Source organism: Drosophila innubila (assembly GCF_004354385.1).
Source record: "Drosophila innubila isolate TH190305 chromosome 2R unlocalized genomic scaffold, UK_Dinn_1.0 1_C_2R, whole genome shotgun sequence".
Classification (NCBI taxonomy): domain Eukaryota; kingdom Metazoa; phylum Arthropoda; class Insecta; order Diptera; family Drosophilidae; genus Drosophila; species Drosophila innubila.
In genome coordinates, this window is record NW_022995374.1 from 14,192,800 (window position 1) to 14,212,181 (window position 19,382).

A 19,382-nucleotide genomic window follows, 5' to 3' on the forward strand; every position below is an offset into this window, starting at 1 on the left:
CGGTAATTAATGGGAAATGTCAAACGCGAAGAGACAAATGCGATTGGCCAACCTGTTATCAATGCGTGGTACTCGCAAAATAGGCAACCCTCTAAGTGACAAGTTGTCAATCAACTTAAATTTTTGCTTCTCTATTTTATTAATTTTTTTCTTAAATGTGCCACAAAGAGGGGCAAAGATTAAACGTAGCTTGACAGGCATCGAATACCTAAGAAGGTAGCGTGCAACATGTTGACTTCTTAGCCATATTACGAGTGCGCGTAATCCTTGAAATTGGATACCCAGCGATACTAAGTAAGTACTTGCATAAAGGAAGCGTTGTCATTTTGCTGCCATTCAACTAAATGTTGCAGCAGGTGTGTGTAAGTCTCTATGTGTGTGTGTGAGTGTGTGTGGCTATCTTTGTGGTGTGTCTGGGATGTGTGTGTGTGTGTGTGTGTTTGTGATACTCTGGCGCAGCGTTGCGTATGAGCAACTTTTGAATAATTAACTCACTTCAATGGCACTCGAGCCCTTTTGTCTTACTCTTTCGCTCCTTTTCATTCCACTCTATCTCTGTCTCTATCTTTGTGGCACTTTATCGCCGTCTCGTCGCGCTGTCTCTGCTTGCCACTTGATGTGGAACGTTATAAAGTAAAAGTGCGCTGCAAGAACATTTGATATGCATAAATTAAAATGCAACCACAGCACATACACACACACCCAAACACACACACACACACACTCATAAACTTACATACACACTCATGTTTCTCTTGTCACTGCTGCCATTTTGCAATGTTCTTAATGGAGGCTGTGCATGTGTGTGAGTGTGTTTGTGTCTGTGTGTACACACATAGCCCGAATATTATAAAATATTCGCTGACTTCATGGCATCCATATATTATTGCATTTTTGGTCTCTGACACTTTATCAATAACTTTGGCAACAAAGTTACATTTTCATTAACACACACACACACACACACACAGATACTGTCACACACACGCTCATGAGTCATAATATTGACTATCTCTAGTTTATTCGATTAAATGCGTAGATTCTTCAGATGTAAAAAGTATTCAACGACGAAAAGTTAGATTTAATCTATTTTAAGTTTTATAGCAATCTTTTAATGTTGACATAATTTCCTATTACGAATTAAATGTATAAACTTTTCCAATAATTGTCGTCATATAATCTAAATTTTTACCCAACAAATAGATACATTTTTTTTTTTTCCAGATTTCAATACTTAGGAATTTTGGAATTTGAAAACATTTAAAGCTGACTTCAGCAGGCCAGGAAATAAAAATTTCTGTCAAACTTCATTCAAAACAAACTGCATGAATTTTGTTCTTTTTTTTTTATATGAAGTTTGACAGGAATTTTTATTTCCGGGCCTGCCGGAGACAGGCCTTTTAAATACGAAATTAAGGTGAAAGCAATTTTAAATTATCGATTTAAGGGGTCCAAGGAGCCCACCAAAAATCTCCTGAAAATGCAAATACGTTTTTGAAAATTTTGAGCTGTTTCAAAATATGTATAACATTGAAAATATAAAACTGAGAGTTAAAAACGTTCAAACACTGGGAAATACAGTAAAAGTAGTTGTTAATAATAATAAAATAGAATTCCAAAAGGTTAAATAGTGGAAAAGCGATTTAAAAGTTGTATTCATTAAACTTGACAATATTGTCTTGCTAAATTTTCAACAACAACAGAAATATGAACACAATTCAAAAAAAATGAGGAAAGCGGTTTAAAAAAACTATTTGACAAAACAACAAAAGTTTTGTAGGAATGTTTTAAAAAGTTGTGTACAACATTTTGCAATATTTACAGCAAGTTCTGCACTTGGGACTCCGCATGCAACAGCTGTTGACTAAAATGTTGGGGCTAAAATGCTGCAGCTGCAAGTTAGATGAGTCCCCTCAGTCCGCTCAGTCCCCTGCTTCCTCAGAACAGATTGAGCATTTTTGAAAGGGTCCCGCAGCGACATTGTCGCATTGCTGACCCATTGACATTGGTACTGTGATTTTAGTTTGTTGCACTTGTTGTCAATAGCAAAACTTGCAATTCATATATGTATGTAGTATATACTAACATATGGATAAGTATACTTAGCGTTTGCATATGGAAAATTGTAATCGATATTATTGATTTGCTGGTGTTGGCCTCACATATTTCCAATCGCCTTATATCTGTGCCCAGTTTTGTCATTACAACTGATTGGCCAATCGGAATTCGCAAACGCCATGTAAATATTTGCAATTACTCAGACAACAAACACAAATCCAATATGAGTGTGGGTATGTGGGTATGTGTGTGAGTATGAGTATGAGTATACTCATCATCTTAATTGTATATTCAAGTGAATATCACTTTGATGGCAGTCATTAAACTTGATTCGCTTTGCTGCCATCACAAAGGAAAGAAAAACACAAAATCTGAGCAAATGTCTAGCTACAATTTGTAATATCTCTAGTATCCGTTGTCTCTCTGGGGCTCAAAGTGTTTCTGGGGTAAAGTTAGTTGGCGTGAATAATTTCCACTAAATACAATAAAACCATTTAGCTGCAGGCATTAAAAATTTGCATGGAAATGAAAGCATCGCAACCGGAACTGTGCCACAAAATAATAATAATAAAAAAAAAACAAAATGAAGCAAAATACAACAACAGAATCAAAAAAAAAAATAAAATAAAAGAAACAGTTGATGAGCTTCTGTTGTTTTGTAGGTTTTTCTGCACTTTTGGGAGGGTGTTGCCTGCCCGCGGATGTAAATAATAAAAAGCACATTAAACAGCATTTTCTTTCATTTCGAAACGAAAACGAAAACGAAACAATTCCCAGTTCCACTTCAGACTAGGGCACAAACATACACAGATACACAAACACAGCCGAAAAGTATGCTATAGATGTGGTTACCACAACGCTGACGTCGACAGCGACAGCGACAGCGACGACGACGCTTTGACACTTGGGCAGCTGCACTACTTAGAGGGTTGCGGCCACACGGCCCACTTAGAGAAATGCACTTTGCACTTAAATGGACATTAGATTTTCTCATGCAGTTTATTATAGCATAAACTGTTCTTAACCGCCACAAAGTATGCTACATTAAAAATAGAGCGAAATGCAAGAGAAAGAGATTTCAAATTTAAAATTCCAAAATGAGAAAATACATAAGCCGGAAATACAACTTTTTTATATGAATGAACAAACAAACAACAGTATATAAGTATAGAAAAACTAAAGGGACTTTAAAGAGTATTAGAAAATAAAACTTGAACATTACTCATTAATGAGCTTTGTATTTGCGTACAAAAAAACAACATTTTTAAGTTGTATCATTATTTAATTAGTTTTTTTATTTTAATTAGTTATCCTTGGAAGTGTACTAGAAAATATTTTGAGTAAGAACATGATAAACAACAAAATAAATAAGTTTGTTGTTTTAATTAGTAATTCTAGAAAAAATGGTAGAAAACATTCTGAAGTTGAACATGTTGATCAATAAAAAAAAACAAGTTTTAAGTAATTAGAAGTTATACAGGCATGTTCTTAAAATTATGAACGACCGAGCAACCAAGGCATTTGAATTTAACTTCATTTATAAATAAGAAAATAGGAATAGAAAATATATTTTTAATTTTCGCATTTGATTTTGGAATAATTTTTATTGCATTTTAAAAGAAATATAATATTATATTCTTTATGTTTATTATATTTACACATACAAAGAGCATTACTATGTTGTTCATAAAGCAACAGTCTTTCACTAGTTTTATTAAGTAACTTTTAGAAAGATATTCTGAGCTAGAACTTGCTGGATAATTTGAAGATTTTAAGCTGAGATTGTATATGGAAAAGTATTAAATCGCTGACACGCACATAAAGAAAGAGTACTCCGAGTTGAGCATAAACTTTAAACTGTACACTTGTACAATTTAGTTATTTATAAAGTTGAAATTGTAAATTCACACCAATTCGAGATACGAAAATGAAAAGCAGAACATGCACAAGAGCATAAAATGTTCGTTATTGCTCAATTACTTGGGTGTTTCTCATGTTTTGTTTCTTCTCTGTTCTGTTGTGTCTGTGTGTGTGTGTTTCGTGTTTTGCGGCCGGAACGTAACAATTCTCAGTCGTCTTTCCGCCTCTTTGTTGCCCTGGCAAATTGTGGCAGCTGCTACTTGGGGGCCACTTGCAACACGGCCTGCCACTTTTTTTTATGCCTTTCATTTTCATGTCCAATTTCGCATTTGGCGCACGCTGAGCCTAAAAGACTGCACTTGAAAATTTAATAGGCGCTGCAGTAGTTTTGGCCTGCCCTGAAGTCCCTGTTAGCCATGCTGCGGGTTTTTTCTTTGGATCCTTCTTCTCCTCCAACTCCTCGTGGACTGTGTGTTGTGGCTTTTATGATGACCAATTTTCAGATGACTTTGTGTGTGTGTGTGTGTGTCCTGTCTGGGCGCCATGTGCCCTTCTTTGACTCAACTCAACTCAACTCAAATGAAATGTGAAATGTAATCCGGTGCCTGGCATGTGCCATGTTTATTTGCCTGCCAGCCCGCTCGGCTGGTAGTTGGTAACATTCCCGGGCCAATGTGCCAATTGTGTTTAATTTGTTGAATGCCTTTTGACAGATTTCAAAATTAACTGGTCGCACACTTGACTGCACCACCAAAGCAAATGATGATACATAGTCACTCACTGTTGTTTCTGGCTCCACAATAATCACACAACGGAATCTCAATTCGCCCGTCTTCGTATGTGATTGAAGGCATTTCCGAAAACCCAATGACATTAGCTCAAACTGTCACTCGCACATTGACAGCTGGAAAGCAAACAGCTAACGAGATGGTTATACCATCAAATTGTGCTAAAGTTGTAGAGTTTACAGATTTAAAAAAAAAAGCTACCCCTAATCAAGTGTTCTAGTGCTTTTAGAAGTGGAGTTTTTTAAATCATAGTACAACTTTGATATTATTTGTTACAGCTTTCATGTGCTTTCAAGTTATTTAATTGAAGATATCAAAAAAAATGTAGATTCTGAGTAACAAGTATTTATTATGAAGTTTTTAATTGCATCATAATTGAACTTTAAGCTTAAATACATTAATCCCAGCTTTCAGGTGCTTTCAATTTATTTATCAAAGGATAGCAACTAACTTAAAGTCACATATATTTAAATTGATAAATATATTAACCAACCAAAAATTTTAAATTTTATTCACGCAACTAGCTTCCATTCAAATACGAGTATATATGTATCCTAAGTATTTCAAGAGCTTGCTTTACTACCCGATTAATCTAAGGATTTGAGGAATTTTCAGCTAGTCTCATTGTTACTTATATCCTTGGCCAACTTGATTGTTTGCTCGTGCAGATGAGAGGATTTTATTGCACGAATTCATTTGTGAAATTTGATTATGCACACTTAAATATATTTATGTGCGAGAATGTCGAAGGTTCACTTGGTAACTCTCTTGACAAACTTGTGCCTTGTGGCTTTATCAATTTTTAAACAGCCCGGTTAGTTGGTAATCATTGATTTGCCGCAAACTTTGGCCAAACTTAGCTTAATCCGATTAAAGTCAACAGTCTCTTGGCTATTTCTATTAAACTGATTTCCCATGCAAAACAGCTGCTGAATAAGGCTTATATGCTTCAGTTTCTTAAGCTCTTTTTTTTTGAAGGCAAAGCACTTAATGCATTTTCATGAAAGCAAACACAAACACTATCGATAACACTGTGGCACCTTCCGCTTCCCGTAATTTTCTTTTATAGTGCAACTTTTCTATGCTATTAGAAATTCCGCCTGTACTTTAATCCGGGTCCTTAAAGGTTTTATACAAAATTAACATTTTACGAGTGCTCTTATTTCACTTGCAAATTTACGACAATTTAATGAGCATGAATTTCATTTTGCAATTACTACAAACAATTGATGATGGATTTACTGTGGTTTTTCTTAACCATTTAATTTACATTGCTTAATTTACGATTCAATTAACATTATACGTTTTATAAACTGTTGTCAGCAATTGCTTTTAATATGATCTACAGGGTATAACATTGAACATGACTGTACGTATACTTATTATATATTCTAACTTGCAATATTTCATTTTCTTTCCTTCTGAAACAATGCAATAAATCTTGCTCAACATATTGGGTCAATTTATTTTCGCTTCTGGCTAAATTCGACAATTGATTTTATGTATTTGCAGAAATTGCATTTGTTAGGCAATTTATTGGAATGTGTTGGCAGCACAACTAGCTATTATTCTCAGTGTCAACACAAGTTGGCAGCGTTTAAATATTTATGTTTCCATTTAAGTATTTATAAACAGAGTAATAAAAGCCCGTACAGATATTTAACACATACTACAAATATATATAAATATCTTAAACACATTTCCAAACGATAACAACAAAAAAAGAAAGCATAGGAAATATTCGTAAACGTTAAACAAATGTGGTCCGCTTTTTATTGTCTTCTTGATGCTGGCTTTTTGATAGCAAACAGACATCAAATAAAATATTTTTTATGGCTTTGCTTTTCGCACACATTTTTATTGTTTTGATAAGAAAAGAGTTTTCATTTGTTACATTTTTTGGGCATTCGATAAAGGTTAAAGTACTTTAAAATAGAATGTTGAACTCGTAAGGGATATTAAAGGAATAAATTATATATTTTAAATAATTTGCTTAATATATAATACGATTAAATTATCCTTTCATTCCCAATGAATTGAACTAGTTAAAGATCTTTCCACATGCTTGGGCTGAGCCTATAATTTCTGATTCAAATTCAATTAGCCATGATATCTTTAAGGACATCATGTAAATTTGAGCTGTCGTTGTTGTTGCTATTGCAGGTGTATTTTGCAGTGTTTGATTAGGACCAAACATTGCACTATTTGAGCCGAAAACACTCGCTGTGGTTACAACATTACCATAATCCGCTGACTTATGTTAGTTGGTCAATTTGCATAAGCTGCTCACGCTCCTCAACTGATCCTGCATGCAATAAAATGACCTACAAATTGCCACACAGCAGTGTGTTTTTAGAACATTTCATACACGCTATAAGCTGGGAATATAAAATGCGGCAAACTTGGAAAAAATAGACATTGATTGGACGAAAAATGAACTTTTCCAATTTTGAGACAGAATGAAATTTGAGGGCAAATAATAAAAAAATTGGTATGTCGAAAAGACATCGGTTAAGATTTAACAAATTATGACAGTTTGAATTTTAAAGATAGGATAAAATGGACAGTGGTCGAAAGAAAATGAATTTTTAAATTTTGATGCAGAATTAAATTAGAAAAGAAATAATGAGAATATCGAAATTCCGCAAGGAAATCGGTTAAGATTTGACAAAGTTTGAAGTTTAAAAAAATGTCATCATTTATTTCACTTATAGGGTATCTCTAAGTCGCTTTGGCTTTACCGTGACTTACTTAATTTACTTATGTTGGTCAAAGTTAAAGGCAAAGGCAAAATGAAGTCAAGTGCAGATATGCGCGTATTGCGATATCCGACAATGAATTTTAATGAGTGTTGCAGTTGCAAGTTGGCGCAATTCAGCGTTGCAACGTTGACTAAAAATAACAAGTGCAGTTGAGCAGCTGCAGAAAGCAGCAGAGCAAAAAACAAGAAAGCCGCATTTTCAATGACTTACTAAATATGTAAATTAATGAAACCTAGCCAAAAATACGAGTATATTGTAGAAACGCCTGAGGTGCAATAGCTAGTGAAAGAGAGAGAGTGAGAGAGAGAGCGAGAGAGAGAGAGAGAGAGGGGTGGAAAGGTGGCAACTGTTATGAGAATTTCCTTTGAACTATTTTGGTATGCATATTGAGTGCAGTTGTTGCTTTCTGTGGAATGCAGCCACTAACAAATGGCATTGCCAAAACCCCCTGCCTGTCTTCCAGCTGGTGTTGTTGTTGTTGTTGTTGTTACCATTATCGTTAGGCGGAACAAGTGCAGCTAACAATGCACTCGAGCCTTGTCGCTGACACTTGACACAGCCGCAACAATAACGGCAGCCGCAACTAATAACTAACAGTTGCTGGTGGTGAAAATAGTATAACAAACACTCGAATCATATGTGTGTGTGTGTGTGTTTTGTATTGTAACAGCAACTACAATATAACAGCAACAACAACAGCAACAGCCACATCAACAGCAATAACTGTGACCACGTTGCGTATACGATATGTGGCGCCTCAGCTAGAGTGAACTTTTTAATTTCCTGTGCAAATTTATTTTAATTGCAGCCAACTAACACACATTCACACTCACAGTCACTCACACACACGCTGCGCCCTTACATTGATTTAATTTCTGTGTCATTTTTAATTAATTGTTAATGCATTTTGATGTAAATTAAATGAAAGGCAGCTCATTAAAATTGAAAATTGCTGCGGCAAAATTAACAAATAAATATGCTATACTAAGTGGATACCTTGAAATCAGAAAACCTCTAAAAAAGAGCTGTATACTTATGCTACATATTTAATTTTGTAGCTTCATTCTGATTTTTAACAGGGTATCTCTTGGTTAAGCTTGCTTGTCCAGCGCCAATTTACTTTTTGCTTTTTTTGTTTGCCGTTGCACTTAATATTTTTGTCTTTCTATTCGTATTATTTAATTACAATATGCGTAGTTTGCATTGTATTTTCAAGCGGAATTTTATTAGAATTTTTTTTTGGCATTGTTAATTAGCTGTTTAACTAGCGGAAATAGCGACATAACATTTAAACATTATATAAATCTTTCATGTTAGCAGTTAAGGTATAGTTATGTGCATTTTAAATCTTATTTTCTAAATATATTTTTATTTAAAATAATTAAAGATTTTAATGCCAACACTTAATAAAAAAATTATTATTGAAAGCTACAAAAGCACTTTAAAGTAATGATTAAATTGTGAACATTTAAAAGACTTGACTGCTGCTTTCTACGAGCTATAAGCTTAACCGACTATTAAAGCAGAGTTAAAGCTAATGAATTAAATAATAAATTTCTTTCGTTTGCATTTGGCAGTGGAATCGTTTTTGGCAATCTTTAAGCAATCTTTTAGCAACTTCCCACGTTATTTTACGACTATTTTGTCTGATCATAAATGCGTTGAAATGCGTTCATTATTTGTTTTATCTGATTGTCATTTATATTTATAATGGACGCAGTGCTATCGTTGCCATCGCGCGTCAATAATACATATATCATATATCGCATTAAGGCCCGAAAGTAATAAAAATATCGTGCCAGGCTAACAATACGCATAAATCACTTAACACTCGCCTCTTAATCGAATTGAATGAATATCCACAGAAAATATTGTAACACCCACGCCAATTAAGTGGGGGGAACAGTTTGAAGTTAATTTAGTTTTTATTCTGTTGTTTGGTCTACTAATTAACTAATATGCAGAGAGGCAGAGTAAAAAAGGTAAACAAACATGTTTTTTAATTACATTTGTTGGACTCTAATTGCCAGTAGATGGGCGTGTGATAGTTGGGCGTTTGAATCCAGGGGAATTGGCCAAAATTGATGGGGTTTGGACCGAGTTGTCTACGTTGGCTTTTGCCCAGCTCAACGCGAAAACTGCAGGCCAAAGGCTACAAAACGTAAATTTCACACAGCTACCAGTCGATCGATTCTGCCTATAACAAAAAGAAAAGGCAGAAGAAGAAGCGAATATATATATATATAAATATATATATATGTGTGTATGTGGCACAGGTCGACACTGATTTGGCTTAAGCGATAAAGGGGAAAGGTCTTTTGTGTGACGGGACCAGGCCAAGCATAACAGTTTAAATGCGAGGAGGGTCTATTAAAAAGCAAAATGGAGTACATGCCAGCACACACTACACACACTACACACACTCGCACACATAAAAGCCAACATGCAATTTATGAACAGCTTTTTGCTAGCGGGCCAAAATGCTCGTTTGAAGCTAACGAAATGTTTGCAGGCCCAAACCGAAGCCAACCTGCCACGTTCAGTGCTGATAAACGCAAAAAGAAAGCTCACAGCAAAAAAAAAAACAGAGACAAAAAAAATAATGAAACAGCAAAGAAAAGAAGTTCACTTAGCAAGTAGAAGGTAGAAACAAAAAGAAAGCGTAGCTCAGGTGAGAGTAAAGTCAAGTCAAGTTCTGCTTAGGCAAGGTGATTTCTATATCTGTGTGTGTATTTATGAGTGTGTCTGTGTGTGTGTGTGTGTGTTTGTGTAGATGGCCAGCAAATTGCAAAGACTTCTCAAGGGAGCCAGCGAAGTTGTTGCACCAATGGTAGTTTGCATACCATGTACTATTTAAGCGAAAGTGTATGCCCAACGTGAAAACGAAAGTGATAAATTTAAATTTCTTTTGAAGTTATACTTTATGCGTAGAATTAATATTTTTTAGCATATAATCTCGCAAAAATAATAGTTACTAATTTAATTGTACCACTTTACACAGTTCAATTAATTTTTAAAACTAAAAGAACGCACATAAAGTAGAAGTGTGAATAGAAATTTTAGAAAATTAATTACAATGTGAATAGAAAATTAATTACTGGACACTTTTACGTGATTTTTTAGAGTTGTCATCTACTAGAAGTCATCTCTTCTCTTTAATAATTAAATTACTGCCTTATAATTTGTACAATATGAATAACATATTGCAGAAATAAAATCTATAATAATATTCCGATACAAAAATAATAATTACTAATTTAACTGTACCACTCTTCACAGTTAAATTAAATTAATTTTTAAAACTAAATGAATTCACATAAAGTAACAATGTGATTAGAAATTTTAAAAATAATTACTGGACACTTTAACGAGATTTTCTAGAGCTGTCCTCTGCTAGAAGTCATCTTTCTCTTTAAGAATTAAATTACTGGCTTATAATTTGTACAATATGATTAATATATTGCAGAAATAAAATCTGTAAAAATATTCCGATACTTAAGTAATTAAGTGTAATATGCAACAGATATTTGAGTTTATTATATTTTGAATTATTTTGCATAAATATACATTTACTCTAAATATATTTCCATTTATTAGTTAGGTGCATCGCGTAGTCGTGTATACCCTTGGAGCTGTCAAGTTAACAGCGCTTGTTGCTGTTGTTTGCTATGGATTAAATTTATAAAAATTGAAAGTAGTCTGCCGGAGTTAGGGAGTTTGTTGAGGGGCATGTGGAGCAGGATGTACATTCTACACTGGGTACACGAAGTATACGGCCAGTGCGCGCAATGAAACTTTTGCATTGCATTCGTGCGCCATAAGCCGTGAAAGTTTTATGCAAATGTTGTATGCTAAAATATGTGCCAGGTTGCCAGGTTGGATGAGAGGATGATCGGACAGGACGCGCTTGCCACATGCTACATGCCACATGCAACCCAACTCTCGTCGAGGTCAGTGGCTAACGGCATTTTCTGATATATATTGAGGCGCATGAGGCGTCGTCGTGTGCAATTTGCAGTGTAACATTTATTAGAGTTGCAAACCCTTTTCTCCCTGAACCTACTGCCCCGCTTCTCTTCCTCCTTCCGCTGCGCTCAATCATCCCCGGTATTACCTATGGAGCCTAGCTACATCTATGTATGAAAACCAGCGAAAGTTATTTTGTGCAATTTTTCGTTCGGTGGTTTTGTTTTTTCCTATTTTTTTTCAGCACTCTCAGATTTTATGGTCGCAGGCACAACTAAAGATGTATGCGTGTGTGTGTGAGGAAGTTTGTATTTGTATTTGTGTGTGTGTGTGTGTGTGTGTGTGTGTTATTTTAAAGGTACATTTTGTGTGTAGTTTCTGTTTCATTTTCATTTTCTGTTTCAATTACAGAGTCTCGTTCAAAAATGTAATTACTAAAGTGTTGCACATTTGACCAAAATAGCAGAGAAGCCGCTTTAACTTTTTTAATTCCATCACGAAATGGAAAAGCTAAGGTCCTTTTTTTCCTTCTGACCACATACTTGTATGAGTCATAATTTCGAGTAAAAAATAATAAAAGTAAATTAAAAATAACAACGTCTTTCTATTATATTCTTGCTGCCGCTTAATATTTTTAATCAAGCCTTACTTCAACGCAATTCCAATTCCTATTACTTTGTTAAAGCTGTAGACTTTTTTTTATAGTTTGTCTAAATTTTTAAAAATATTCACAATTTAGCCCTTATTAAATCCCAGATATTTTGTACGGTTTTCTAGATTTTTTGTGATTTTTGTGATTATACCCGTTACTTGATAAATAATAAGGATAGCTTAAAATATAAAATGTTTCTTAATATTTTCAACATCTTTTTAAATATATAACTCTTTAGTTTTATAAGAATTTTTCTGATGGAACCCTCATTTGGTTAATAACTATTTCAAAGTAAATTCTAAATCCAATTGTTTGTTAAAATGAATGTTAGAATATCGATGAATATTTCAGTTCCATAGAAAGGGATTTTTCTACCCTATTCAAATCTTCAACTCCAATTATTTGGGCAATACTGAACCGTTTAGTATTATGAGTACCACTTAATTTCTGATTTGGCTTATAGATTATTACTTTATTAGCATTTTCTTGATTTCGTTATAATTATACGAAAAGTGGCTCTACTTTTTTTGACTTTCGTTTTCCCTTCTCGTCTCAAGCAATCGAAATGAGTTCACTGTTGTGAGTTGGTAAAAGAGCTGATTGCCATTAGAAAGGCACAAAAGTGTTGACCTTGATACGATTGTTGCTATTGGGAGTCAGATTTATAGGCGTTAACATGGGGTTGACTGACGGAAAAGTACATACATGTAATATTTGCCCAAAGGGGTCTTACCCCTAATGAAGAAACGTAATCAAATGCCATGTGTCAACTGCTATTGAGTGTTGCCTCCCCCTACCTCCATTTCCCGCGACCTACAACAGCGGCAAATAATTTGTCGTGTACTTTATATACTTTATTTTTTTTTCTTGGGCTCGTAAAGTCAACAAAAACAGAAAAAAGACGACAAAATAGGAAAAAATAGGAAAAAACTTGGAGCAAGCAGCGTCATTTCATGCTACAGGCCAATAAAAAGGTCGACTTTCGTTAAAGGGAGCAGGGGATGACGACCCAATTCCAGACGTGCCTTATCGCAGGGGTCTACCACCGGAATACCTATGGAAATACATACACACGTGTGTGTTTGTGTGTGTGTGTGAGAAAGAACATCATAATTATGCACACTAATTTAATAATAATATTGCCAAAGCAAAGGATATTAGTATAGTTTCCATGTAGAGGATCAGAGAGGAGATTGGGAGGAGATTGCCATATTAATTGCAGCTTGAATTTTCCCATTTGCCAGGATAGTCAAGGATTTTTGCGTTTGCTGCGCGATTTCCGGCACGCATATTTAATCAATTATACAAATTGCCAGCACGTAAATTGTAGTCCAGTAAATTTGAAGATATTTATCGGCATCGAGAGGTAGGCAAAGAGACATGCGGGTCGGCAAATGAGACTAAGTTTCAGCTGTTTCACCTGGCGTCAATCTGATTAAATACAGCATAAATTGTGTGCGCGCTTATCAAGACGAACGTATCACAAATTTGCGCAAATTTTTACAAACATGCCAAGCACAAAAAAAACACACACACAACACACACACAACACACGGTAACACACACACACCGTGTACCCTAATGGCGTACAACATTTTGAGCGTAAATTAAAAATAAAAGCAGGCGCGCATAATTTTCAATTTTCATACAACGTTAAAAGCGCTGAAAAATGATATTGAAAAACGAAACTTAACGATGGCCCCAAAACGACAACAGCAACAGCAGCTGAGAGGGCTGCCAGTAAAGTGGTAGAAAGAGAGAGAGAGAGAGAGAGAGAGAGAGAGAGAGAGAGAGTTAGGTGTAGGCAAAAGTGGAGGCTTCAATATGAGGTAGCTGAAATATGGCAAGTTCAAAGTTTGGTAGCTATATTTTAGTCTACACTTTGTACACTCAAATTTTTAAAAAGATACTTTAAGAGTGAAACTCGAAAGATTTTCAAATTTTTCAACATTTTCAAAATTAAATAACTGCTAAAAAAAAAACGTTGAAAATAATAACATAATTTAATAAAAATAATTTAAAAAAATTAGAATTATTGTAGATAAACAAATTTAAAAAGTTAATTAAACGTTTGCACATAATTAGACAATTTTTCAAAATTAACTGCTTTTATATGTTCAATTTTCAATATATAAATTACTATTATAATACTACTATAACAAAGTAATTTGTTGAAGCTTAAAAAAATTTAAATAAGATGCAGATTAATGTGTTTGTTAACTTTATGACACTATGAAATGACTTACTGCTTTAATTTATTAAATTTTAAAAGAAAATAAAGCTATTTTTTGAAAAGTGTAATAAACTTCTAGATGAATTATACAGATTCGCCACAGCCAACTAACGGGACAGCTCCGAAACCACCAAAAAAAGGGGTTTGGCCGCAAAAGCCGCAGGACATGACGGGAATCCTGCAAGGCAGCGTCTTTCAAAAGTTTTGCCGCTTGAAAATAGCTTTGAAGTTTGCCGCCCAAGTTGAACTAAACTAATAACTTGAGACAAATTAACTTATAGACACACACGCACAAACACAGAAGGTATATATATGTGTGTGTGTGTGTGTGTGTGTTTGGGTTGGCATGCAAATTGCTAAAATACCAAAGTGTTATTTGCTTGAGTGCCAACAGTGTTGTCGTGACGTCATTGTCAATGGATTTATTACGCATACGCCGCATGTGCACCAACAATTTAGCTGGCCTCATTTGCAACAACTTTTTTTTTCTGTTTTCTGTTTTCTTTTTTTTTATTTTTTGTACTTTTTTTGCTGCTGTCAACGGAAAACAGAAAACTTTACATAGACTCTGGCATTCAATTTGGCGTTCAGTTGTTACGTTGAATGTCATAAAAATGTGTTTGAGGTAAGGTAACAATAACAAATAAACACGCGCCCGCCTCCCAGTCTGACTATGTGTGCGAGTGTGTGTGTGTGTGTGCCTTATTTGTGTGCGTATATATGTTTACAGAGAGAGGCTTCGCTTCACACATGCAAATGTTAAGAAATAGCATAAAAGCCAAACCAAATTGAATAAACAGTTTCAACTATGAGATACCAGCACTTAGTTTAAATCTGTAGAAAATAAAATAAATGTTGTAACAATTAATAGCAATAATTGTCACGTAGCTCAAATAATATTGTTGACTAATCTATACATATAAAACTATTTGTAAATAAATAGAAATAACGAGTAACTCAAATCAATAGCAATTTGTCAATTAAAATAGCTTAAATAAAGTAAAATTGATTTTAGAATAAATTTGAAATTTCAATTAGCATTATTTATATTATTGAATTTATTCTGCTTGACAATAAATTATTTGTTGTAATATCAAATACCGCTTTCTCAAACCCAAACATAAATTCTAGATGTTAACTGTCTGTTTGGTAAACTGTATATTTTCATAAATAAATATAAACAAACTTAAAGTCTTCAGGAATTTGCGATGGTATTTAAAGCTTGCGACTTGTTATTTTAATTTATGCTCATAACTTAAGTAATTGCCAAGTTAATTGTGGCAATAATTAAGATATTTAGAAACAACTCTTTCAGTTTGCAGCTGAGCTAAAAAAAGGGTAATTATAATTACGGGGTTGCAGGCCAAGATAAAACTGTTGATGCCCCATGGCTGTCGGTGGGTGCGGGTATTTGAGCGAGTATAAAAAAAAAGTAAGCAAATATAAAGTGTTGTGTCTGTGTGTGCAACTGTTGCTGTGGGTGTGTGTGTGTGTGTATGTCTGTGTGCTGTGCTTTTCAGTGCTATTCATTTACAAAAAGCTGGCAAAAAAGTTGTGGAAATAAGCTGTGGCAACAGACGCAGCGCAACAGACGTTGTGTTGGCGTACGGATAAGTAAACCAAGTAAGAGGCGATATCAACTGAAGCTGTAGGTAAAACCAAAAGGAAGAAGCAGAACAATAAGTAGATTCTGTCAACGTCAGGACAGTAGAATGCTGGCAGCGATTTTTAAAGTCTAAAGCTCTTATTTACACATGCTGCCATATGTGGCACTGCACAATTTGCATACGTATGTGTTAGCCCAGACAGTGTGTGTGTGTATGTGTGTGACTGTGTGTGTGTGCGTTATTGTGTCACTGCCTTAACAATTTTGCAAAATTTCAAGTTGCTACGTTAAATACTTTGGCTCTGACGCCATTTTGTACACTTGGCTGCGTGGCACACATCCTGGCGCACAACAACAGCAACAACTACAACAACAACAATTAAAATGGCACCTTCCCGCTTCAACCACCAACTCTTGGCGGCTTAGGCAACGTTCTCAACTCGCCAGTTGCTTAAGCGTCTTACACAAAAATATAAGCACAACAAAAATGTAATCATAATACCGTCACATATGTTCATGTGCGACTGTATTACTTATAAGTCACACACTCACAAACACACACACCTTCATATATTACACAAAAGGGCGACAAGTCTATTTGTCCTGTGCAATTTTTCTACTCACTGTAAAGCTTAGTTCCATACTTGCCTATAAGTATATTTTTTATAATTGACAGCAGCTCTGCTAAATGCTATTACTTTTACTTCAAATACCCTGTAATCATATATTTAAGCAGATAACTGTACGACTAAATTATTTAACTTATTTATAAATTTTATAACTTATTTAATAATATAAATTTATATATTTTATTTTATTTAATTTACAATTTGTCAGTTATCGTCTTCATATTAAGCATACGCCTAGTTAGCAAGGTTTTCTGTCTATTTGAATAGAAACTTAGTTTAAAATTAAAAAATAAGAAAATTTTCAAATGTAACCAATAAATATATAACTTAAACAGACAGCAGTTGTTTTAAATGCTGTAACTTCTACTTTGAAAAAACTTCAGTAATCCAATTCGATGTTAATAAGAGAATAATAAGTTCATATATTTAAAATTTAGTTAAAGTTATTTCTCAGGTTTTTATTATTTTTTATTATTCATTTTTCAGTAATTGTCTTAATATTAAGTATACGCCCAGCTAACCAACTGAACTACACATCCTTAAAATTTAATGAGAATTCACTGAATAAATCATAAAGAAAAAGACTTACTTTCCTTTTGTAGTTATCACAAACTTGTTTACTGAGTATCTCTCCATCACGAACTCTCTACCATATCATATCCACTTGTTTTCTTTACTTTGCGGCATATTTCACTTTAAAAAGGCCTCAAAAAACATTTGGTTTTAAACTTTGGCCGCCCTCTGTTAAATGGCGCGTAAAATTTCACACTCAATTTGTATGTGTATGTGTGTCCATGAGTTTGCAAGTGTGTGTATGTGTGTGTGTGTGTGGGATTTGGTTTATTTTTTATCTAAAGGGTTTGGTTTTTGGTTTTGTGCTGTTTAATATGCTCGTGGCTTAATAATATGGAATTTATGTGCATTTTTGTTGGCCAGAATTTTAAATTTATTGTTTCGCTCATTGATTTGCGGTCTTTGAAATAATTTATAAATAATTTAATATGCTCGTTGAAATCGAGTTATTTAAAAACAAATAAATTGCATTTATATAAATTGAGATTTAGATTTAAAGTGGAAAACATTTTTCGTTTCGACAATACAAAGACTAAATTATTCTTTAGAATAAAAATACACAGAATTCATAGAAATAAACTGCAGACTGTGTGCAAAAGAATTTGAAAGGTCTTTGCTATACCCCGTAATTGTGAAGTGATGTAAAAAAAGGTTCAGTGCAATTTCTTGTAATAAACTGAAGAAGTCGATGCTCTAAGCACTTCATTCAGGGTAAATATAATTTTTTGAATAGAAACAAAAGCTGATTTAAAGCTATAGATATGGATATCTATTGATACTGAAAATTTTGCATTTATAAAATAACAATGTATACTTAGAAATGTAACATTTGCAGGGCATCCACCAGCCAAGCTTTCTATCTTTATAATTTTGTTGATTATTTTCTCCTTTCTCAAGTTGTTTACTTAGTTCCAAAAAAGAGGATAAGTTTTTAGTTCTTTACAGCACAAAGCAGAAATGTTACATAGAGTTGAGAAACACAATTGAGTAGATGTATAACATTTAATTACATTATATTCTTGCATTTTCAATTTGTAGTCAAAGCTAAAATTATTTTATAATATAGAGAATGCAAATTTATAATGAGACAGCTTAATTTAATTGAAATTATTTAAATTGTGTCGTAAATAGATATAAATTGATCAGCTAATTGTTGGAACTGTGTAAAATTAAAGCTGAACTTGAACTTGTCTATCGATTGCCAATTGACAAATGTGATCTAAGAACTTTATAAGTTATGTGAATTAATTTTGATTAGTATATTGAGCCAAAATTTGAGCTTAAAATATGTCAAAACATTTTTTTAAAATTCACATAATGAACTGAAGCTAGTATTATATTATTCTTTAAGCTTAGATTAAGTCTGCTTTTATTTTGCAACGATATCAACATATGGTAAAGTAGTGAACGCTTCTTTGGGCTTAAAATGACTTCATCTAACTTTAGATGGTGTTGTTGTCAGGCCAACAAATCTCTCGACACGCTGCACTTCAATTCATTTCGTGATACCAAATGTCAATTTGAGAAAAGCGCGCTGTGAAAATTGTGATGTGAGTGGAAATAAGCAGAGATTACTTCTGTCTCCCGTGTGGTTGCTCCTGCTGATAGCAATTTGTTGTGGGATTAGCCCATTGTTAGCACCCAGCCACTCAAACCACTCTCAACTAAACTCAATTTAAGAGATCCGAGTATCCCAAGTACCCCAAATGCCTCAACTGCCACATCAAACACAGCTGGAGCTGTACAAGGTGCAAATACGATTTCGAACAACTTTTCTGAGCAGACGAAAAATGTTGTAATTGATTTACAAATGCAAATGTTTTTTCCTCACGTGTGTTTCTACCTTCCCCCTCCCCCATATGCCGTCCCGCCTCCTTCTCTCAAATCTGTTTTAATACCCCTGTCATCTCCCGAGAATAGTTCTAAGCTACAGAATTTTAGGCACGTACCGAATTTGTAGCTTATCTATATAGCTTGTTCCCTTGCCAAATCTAATCAGTAGGGGGACGGCTTTAAATTTGCTTTTGTTTTTACTCAATGTTGTTGTTATTTCAATTGGGTGGGGCAAGCAGTAGTTGGGGGATTCCTGCTAATGTTGTAATTGTTGTTTATGCCTTTTAAAACAGTTAACAACTGAAGCATACAGGCAATTTGCCTGCTTGTGTATAACAGCCTGAAGTTGAGTTAATTAAAGGCCAGAAATACAGGTCGTTAAAGAGAATTTTCAATCAGGCTGTGATTGATTCTCAGAACAT